At 50.7% G+C, this 8,192-nt stretch overlaps 1 pseudogene; it reads left to right on the forward strand.

Annotated features, from left to right (window-relative positions):
* The first annotated feature begins 3,779 nt into the window (after positions 1-3,779).
* On the forward strand, positions 3,780-3,898 carry LOC118610343 (annotated as a pseudogene).
* Positions 3,899-8,192: the final 4,294 nt, after the last annotated feature.

Here is an 8,192-nt window from a genome sequence, read left to right on the forward strand (position 1 = left end):
CAAACGCCCTCATGGCTGCCTGGCGGGTGCCACCTACCCGCCCCCTGCCGCCCTCGCTCCACACACACCCCGCAGGCCGGACCTTAACCACCCAGGTGCCAACCAGGGGTCAGTTTATATCCCCGCGTAGACTGTGCAAGAGAAGGCTGGGTTCTTGGGTAGAAGCAAGAAAGTTTGAGAACTGGAGAACTTCTCTTTCTCGTCAAAGGTTCTCAGCCCGCGTCTCACTCCCGGTCTTTCCCAGAGAGTGGACCAGAGATCTCGTGCGGTCGCGTGCTTTTCTGGCTTCAAAACTCTGTGACACCTAAAAGCAATGATCGGATTCAACCCTCAGCCACACCGAGTACAGGAGTTATGCTGAGTTAATCCTCCGATCTGTGATCACAGGAAATAAGACATTCCACTACAGTCATCGAAAAGCCTTAATGACTCTTCATTCACATGAGACGGGAATTCAAGATTGTCCATTTGTGTTCATTTGTTCGTTGTCCATGGAAATATGTAGATTTTCAAGGATAATCAGAAAAAAAAACCAGCTATTTCATATTCTTTGTGATCACTATTGTGGCATGCGATGACTTAAAATGTGTCCACACACGTTTTGCCACACTCGTTAAGAGGCGGGACCAAATCCCCCTCCTGCCGGGGGCAGACTGGGCGAGCGACTGGCCTGTCGGGAGCAGAACTGGGTGGAGGTGACGGCCTGTAGCTGCCACACAGCACACTCCCACGGGACGGCCTCGTGGCTTCCTCCTGCCCTCTGCCTCAACCGCCCACGCAAGGGGACGACGGCCACACGCCACCGCCCCTCTGAAGAGGCTGAGCGGAGAGGAGCCGAGCCACCCCGATCACAGTGCAAAGTGCAAGTTTAAAGGAAAAAGAACATGAGTACCCAGGACAAAGTGTTTCCTCGAACCGTGTTGTTATTTATGAGTACTCCACAGCAGTCACTGGCACTATCTAAGCCATCCACAGACACAAAGTTAAAACCCTCGAAATTAACCATTTCTCAACTTTTATTGAAATCGGAGGAATTAAAGTACATTTCTCGTAAAATATTTTTGTCTTCTTTGGTATCCTGAAGATCTGCACCCTCTATAAAGGACTGGGGGGTTTTAAATTCTGGCTCCTGGAGAACCAGCAACAGGTGTGTCCTGGATGTGGGACCCGTCCTCACGCCCCATTCCAACTCCCGCAAGCCCTGGGCTGTACATAAACCATCACGAAATCACCCCAAGAGAAAAATCAGACTCTAAAGCATCAGAAAGTCTTTTTGATCTAGAAAATACTTCTGTAGCATGACACATAACACATTTAACTGCCTAAAGGGTGAGAGGTAACCAAAGGCAATGCGGAATGGCTTAAAAATGCCCAGTCTCGTTAAGGGGCTGTTAGATTGCAATTTCTTCTGGTACTTCGCCAACACCAGATGGCAAACCGAAGTGTTCAGAAGATGAAAATCTACAGATAACCAAGGAACAGTCGCGTAATCTTTAGCCGACAGCAGAAGTGTTTACCAGGAAGACTGGCCCCGGGCGAAATCGAGATGGTGAATTTAGGTTTTGATTTCCACACTGTTTGCAGAATCTCGTCCTTTTCAACCCACACTTTCTTCACTTACACAGACTTCCAGACCTCCCTGTGGACGCTCAGCGCTCCCAACTCACACCCACAGAGAACCAGGGGCCCAAGGTCAGGCTGCGCGCGGTGACGGCGGCGGCGCCGGGAAGGGCAGCGTGGTGGGAAGAGGGCGAGAGGCGCGCGCCGCGTGGCAGGACAGTGGCCCCACGCCGAGGGCGCCGCGGGCACACGGAGGGGGCGGCGGGAGGCCACCGTCCTGAAGGCGAAATGAGCCACCTGCCCGCCTCCTGAGCAGCCACATCCTACTGAATTTGCTGACTGCGCGTGACCATTTTGCTCCTCACAGCGACCCTGCGTGGTGGGGAGCGGCACACCTCACGGGCGGGGACACGGAGCCCCAAATGATTCCTCCAGCACCCTGCCCAAAGGTGTCACGCCAGTACTCGGCTGAGGGTCCCGCTGGGGCGGGGAGGGCATGTGTTTTAAGGAAACAAACCAAGGGAGGGACTGTGACAGGAAGTGAGGTGTGAAAGCGGAAATCTGTACGCTTTCTAGGCCTTGAACTTCACTGTGGATAAAGACAAAGAAGTCGAAAATGAGAGCTCAGCTGAACTTTCCGGAGTCTACGCTGGACTTCAGAGCTGATCCTCCTGGGCCGTGCGATCTTGACGCGGACGGGGACAGGGACGGGTTTCTACCTGGCGGGCCCTGAACCGGACCTCGGGGGTCCGCTCAGTGTTCTCAGTCAACGAAAGACAGTGAGCTGTTCGTGTATTTCAGGAACTCTACTAGGTACTGAACACTAAAGTCACATCAAGACGAAGTCCTGGCATGAGACACTAATTCATGCAAAATTATATCCGTTAGTTCGTGCCTCTACCTCCTCTTCCTGCCGACGCACGTTTAAACCTCGGCTCCCCGCAGACAGACCTTGCCCGTTCAGCCTACCCACAGGAGTGACTCTGATGACAGGAAGTGAAGGTCAGGTCAGGGCAAGGGTGGGGAATTTATTGTAAAGGCTCGCGGTGTGGGCACGTCAGGCAGCTGAGGCCACCGAGTGACCTTAGGGCACAACTTTGACATGCTGCCCTCATCTGCTGCTCAGTATATGAGTTTCCCAAGGCTGCGGCGACAAAGGGCCACAGACCAGCTGGCTTAAAACGACCGTGCGGGAGGCCAGAGGTCTAAAGCAAGGCGTCCCCGGCCGTGGTCTCTCCGCGGGCTCTAAGGGACAGCCCTTCCTGGTCAGTCCCACTTCCTGCTGGTCGCCTGCTACCTTCGGCAAACCCTGACCGGGAGGCGCCCCACGCCACTCTCCGCCCTGCTGACACATGACCTTCTCGCTGTGCCTCTGCCTTCGCATGGCCACCGCCTTGAAGGACACTAACCCTACTGAATGAGGAGCCCACATGATCCCACATGACCGCGGGGTTTTCTGCGCGCTGTGTTAAGTGGCTTCTCGAGCTGCCCAGCACCTGTGCCCTGGCCACCCCAGCCCAACCAGCACGGGCTGCATCCGCTCTCATGCCTCATGTCAACTGAACAGAAACGTTGAAAGAGCCAAGAGCCCATCTCCATGTCCAAACGTTATGACCCTGACGGGAACTCTGAAACCAAGGCGGTAGACGTCATCGGGAAAGCGGCCAAACAAAGGTCGCAGTGTTAACTCCGGGGCCAGTGCCCTAAACAGTGAGAAACGACGGAGCGGCTCGGAGGCGCGGACGCGCGTGAAAGCTGCTGAGAGCGGCGCTGTGCCCAGCGTAACGACGCAGTGAGGCGCCTCCCCTGCGGGCAGGAGGCCCTGCCCCACGGCTGCAGGGGCAGCGATGCGACCGGCAAACGAAGTCAGCCGCAGTTATGACGTTGTCAAATGCACCGACTCCTTTGCCAGCCTGGCCGTTCCTCCTCTGTGCCCGCCCGCACCGACCCAAACGCTGGCGACAGCCATCATCACCCAGTGGACACAGCGACGAAACGCCTCTGCCCCGGCGGCAGCCTGGCCCGTGCACGTCTGCTTCACGCGCTTCGTTCATCCGGGCGGCATCGCGGTCCCGCTCGTAGAGCTCTTTCCTTTAATGCTAAGGGATTTAGCAGTTTATTGTAGTAAACGTCTCGTCAGAAGCTACTAATAAAATATTAAACTCTGGAGAGGCTTATCGATTGATATGGGTGAGTTTTTTTAAAAATAGACATACAAAGTCTATGGCCACGCCACCCTGAACATGCCCGATTCCGTCTGATCTTGGAAGCTAAGCAGGGTTGGGTCTGGTTAGTACTTGGATGGGAGACCACCTAGGAAGACCACGCGCTATAGTTGTAAAAAGTAAAAAAAAAAAAAAAGAAAAAAGAAGGGATTGTAAGCTGACAAGGTCCTTGTAGTGTGTGAGGTCAACCAAGGGTTGCCTCATCTAAAACAACTAAAAAATGAAAATAAAAATAGATAAACATACAGAAAAAGTCTATGAAATATTACATCATCTAATTCGATATTTTGTTTTTGATTGGCTGTGTTGCAAAAAGAATATCAATTTCTCAGTGTCATTTTTTTCTAGCTCCTCAGCTGTAGACGTCGAGTATGGCATTAGGTGCCATCTGCATAGTAATCATCTCCTTGAAAGTATCTGAAGTTCCCACCGGAATTGTATCTAGAATCACACTTCGCTCCCTTATCTGCTTCAGGCAGAAAAGACCTCGCTAGGATTCACGCATCGTATGTTAGTACAAGTAAATAATATTCCTTCTCGACGAACCCCTAGTGCATCAGGCAGCGCGCTAAACAGAAAAGGGGCCGCGCTCCAGCTGCTACGTTGATCCCCTTGCTCACGCATGGAGAGGAACAGAGCGCACTGCTCTCGACAGTCAACGTCAAGCTTGTACCCCGTCTGCCTCCGGCGGAACACGCGACGTCAGATAAGTCGTGTGCCTGAGCATTTGTATCGGAAGACATCATCTGAACAGACAGATAATGCTAGAACCAGTGAAGATGAACATATTGGGTCTGGAAAGGGAAAAAGGGGGCTCGTTTTTTACTCCAAACAAAGAATGTTTGGATTCTTTTGGGTTGTTTGTGACCGAAAGCTTCATTCTGACACAGAATTCTCGATGTCTATATTCGTGGTAGATTACACACGGTGCACGCGCATCTCAGCTCCTCCTGAGAAGCAGTGAGATCTATTCCCCCCCCCCGAACGTGGGCCGGCCCTGTGACACGCTTTGACAAAGAGAACGTGGCAGACACCACGTGTCTCCCAAGCGCTGGCCTCAGAAGGCCCTTCCGCTACGTGCTCACCTTCTTGTGGCACTGCCGGCCGCGACGGGAACTGGGCCGGGTAGTCTCAACGAGCACGAGGCACCAGTGGAGAGAAAGGTCTCCTGGGGAAGGTTCCCAGGAGTCCCAGCCCCTCCCGACAGCAGGGACGGCATCCTAGACCAGCTCTCCTGCATCTACACCCTGGGTGACTGCAAATGCACGAGTTGGCACGGCCACTGTCACCAGGAACAGGAAATACACCCAGCCGAACCCAGAATTGTGAACAACAAAATGCTGGTGGTTTTAAGGCAGGGTCCTGAGTGGTTCCTCCCATAATCACAGTAACTAATACGATGTTTCGCAACATCAATGCCGATGTGCACGTAAAATGCTTCGAACATGCCAAGGCGTGCATGCACACGCCCCAACGACGGCGCTTGAAATTGAAAGGTGACCATGCCTGTGCATGTCGTCCGTACTGCTTACTTCGGATTCAAACTGGGACTATGAGTGTCAGACATGTATAGCTGTAAGTAACGAGCTTATGAAAAATGACCGGGGTGCAGTAAAATCACCTTTAAAATGAATCAAACACTTGCTAAGCGGATATGTGAAAGAGGGTAACTTCGTGAACTGAAAAGTCTAGGACTTAGAGGGGGAATCACCCAGAGGCCCAGTAACAGCGCGTACTGGTCTGCGAGCTCGCTGCTGCCGGGCTGCTGCTTACTGTCTCTGTCCCCTCACGTGCAAAGGTGCAGACCAGCGAGCCTCCTGCGGAGAGCCAGCAGAAGACGCAGGCGTGCGGCGTGCAGCACAGGCCTCCCACGGCGCGCACACGCAGCGAGCATCGGCTCCCGCCCCAGGGCCTGCTGTCATCCGTAAAGCCGAGAAATCCCAGGAGCTGCCTCTACATGACCCGTTAACACCCTTCCAAAATCTGAGAAGAGACACTGAAAATACACAAAATAAAAATATAACACAATACAAAATGCATACGGTATAAACGAAACTGCAATGCACATTAAAGATAAATAAACATAAACACTGGCCGTGGGATAGGTCTGCCGCCTTTCGCAACACCTTGGAGACGCTGTCGGAACAGCGCACGCCTTTAAGGTCGGCACTGGCTCAGGAGCAGGCTGGCTCCAGTGTGGGTGGCGTTCCCGGACCCGCCCAGCCCCCCACGGGGGGCAGGGAAGCCCATGTCTTCTCCCCTTAAGACACACAAGAGCAAAAGGTAAATACAGAAGTCCCGGAGTTCAAGGGCAAGTTCTGAAACATCTACCTGTGCGCCTAATTCATGCTCGTGCAGTCACCTTGGCCAAATGTCACCTACCCGCTGGGGAGCATACTAAGGAAAGACAGCCAGCCACCCCTATGAAGAGGGAGAGCTCTTCGGGGCGCTGAGACTGCATTCAGCACCAACCACCACAAGCATGCACGGATCGGCTCCGAACTGTGAAAAGATGCCCCCGTGACGGCAAGCCCTCCACTCCAGACGGGCTGTGCCGACCGACGGCCCCTGCCAGCTTTCACTCCAACGTCCAGACAGGCCTCGTCTTGTTTACAGAACTGAGCGAATGCGAGGTCTAGATAGTTTTTATAGTTTTATATCTACATGATGGGTCATAATTACAGAGAAATGTGCAGAATATCATTCTACAGAAGGAACAAAATTAAAGAGATTTTTCCAATTTTATTTAATCAGTTCCTCAGGATTGTTAATAAACACTATTATACTCTATGAATAACTGCAATCAATACTTATTGGACAAACATTATTTATATCATAAAATCTAATATGGAAATGATCTATTTACAAACATTAAACTCCTTCTTAGCTAACAGTAAACTCTGCGAGCTATTCTTAGCTTTTAAAGCACTTTCACATATAGTGTAGACATATAGCCATATCTATGCTAATTTATGCATATTTTAGAAATGCAAAAATACTAATTAGCATGAAGATTACCATGAACGGAGATGGGAAATATATTTTATAATAAGAATTTAGATGTAGCACGAGTTGATAAATGTGTTACCTATTTAAACATCCCATTTGAGCAGAGAGACATGCATATATATTGCACGATTTATATCATTAAAACAGTTTATCTATCCAAATTTGGTTTGTACTTTATAAATTATTATTTACAAAGCCAATATATATATTTTCCCCACTAAGTCATCACCATATGTATACTAAATGCTTTATAAGTGATCAGATAGTCATTTATTTCATCTTAACTGTTAAGGTAGTCCTTTTCATTATTTTTTGTTGCCTTTGACAACAGAAGGGAAAGTAAATAGAACTAACTGTATTTTTCTTATGGGAATATTATATTTTAAGATCTGCTCACTGGTTAGGAAATGAGATAACAGCATTTAAAGCAGCAATCAAACAAAGTTTACACACAGAGCTTTTTTTATTGCTCTAATAAAACATCTGTCTTCTCTTTTTTAAAATAGTTCCCTACTTAGAGTACTTACAACTTTTGAGACATGCTTAAATTTAAAAAATGCAGCATCGTTTTAAGATGTTTAATAAGTAAGTTGCAGACTTTTAATTTAAACACATGTCATTTCATTGCTCCAGGCTATCTATAAAGAAATGATGTTGAATTTCTCACGGCTAAAAAGCAGGAGAAAAAACGCTTCCAAACTCTGCTCCGCTGCCCTCGGAGTCATTTCAGCGATCGGCTCTCCGGCTCTCTGAGGCATTCTCGCGAACTCTTATTTTCTTCCTTGGCCTCTGCCATCCCTCTTTTCCTAGTTTCGAAACCCTGAAAGCGATCAGACTGACCCGGTCTCTTTATCTGCGAGGCAGGTGGCCTGCAAAGCCTGCAGGTTGTTCACGCAGCTCGGGCCCAGCCCACAGCGACCAGCTGAGGCCCAGGGAGGACACGCCGCCCTCCGCGCACAGCACGCGCTCTGACCCTGAGCTCTGGCCCCGCGGGCGCCGCTTCAGGCACCCACCCGCCCACACCCAGGGCGGGAGGCCCCAGGGAAGGGGCGTGAGCACGGGGGGTGGGGGGGGGGCAGCCATGGCCCAGAGCACCGCTGGTCTGTTTTCTCAAAGTTGACTGTTTAAGCAAACGCACCTAAGAGGATCTCAGCGGCTGTATGACCGATTTTAACACCATTGGTCCCCACAAAACAATTTTTAGTTTTAGAAGGCTCTTGGAAAGAAATCATGGAAGAAAAGACTAAAAGTGGACGCCAAGGAGAGCCGATTCCCTCGGGGGGCAGGTCTCCTGGGCCGTCTGACATCCGTCCCCAAACGCTGGGCGTCAGTTTGATTATTAGAAACGCACCGTGGGCAGGCAGGGCCCTCCTGCTCTATCGGGTCAGAACCTCCCTC

This window comes from Rousettus aegyptiacus, unplaced genomic scaffold (assembly GCF_014176215.1).
Source record: "Rousettus aegyptiacus isolate mRouAeg1 unplaced genomic scaffold, mRouAeg1.p scaffold_m13_p_12, whole genome shotgun sequence".
Classification (NCBI taxonomy): domain Eukaryota; kingdom Metazoa; phylum Chordata; class Mammalia; order Chiroptera; family Pteropodidae; genus Rousettus; species Rousettus aegyptiacus.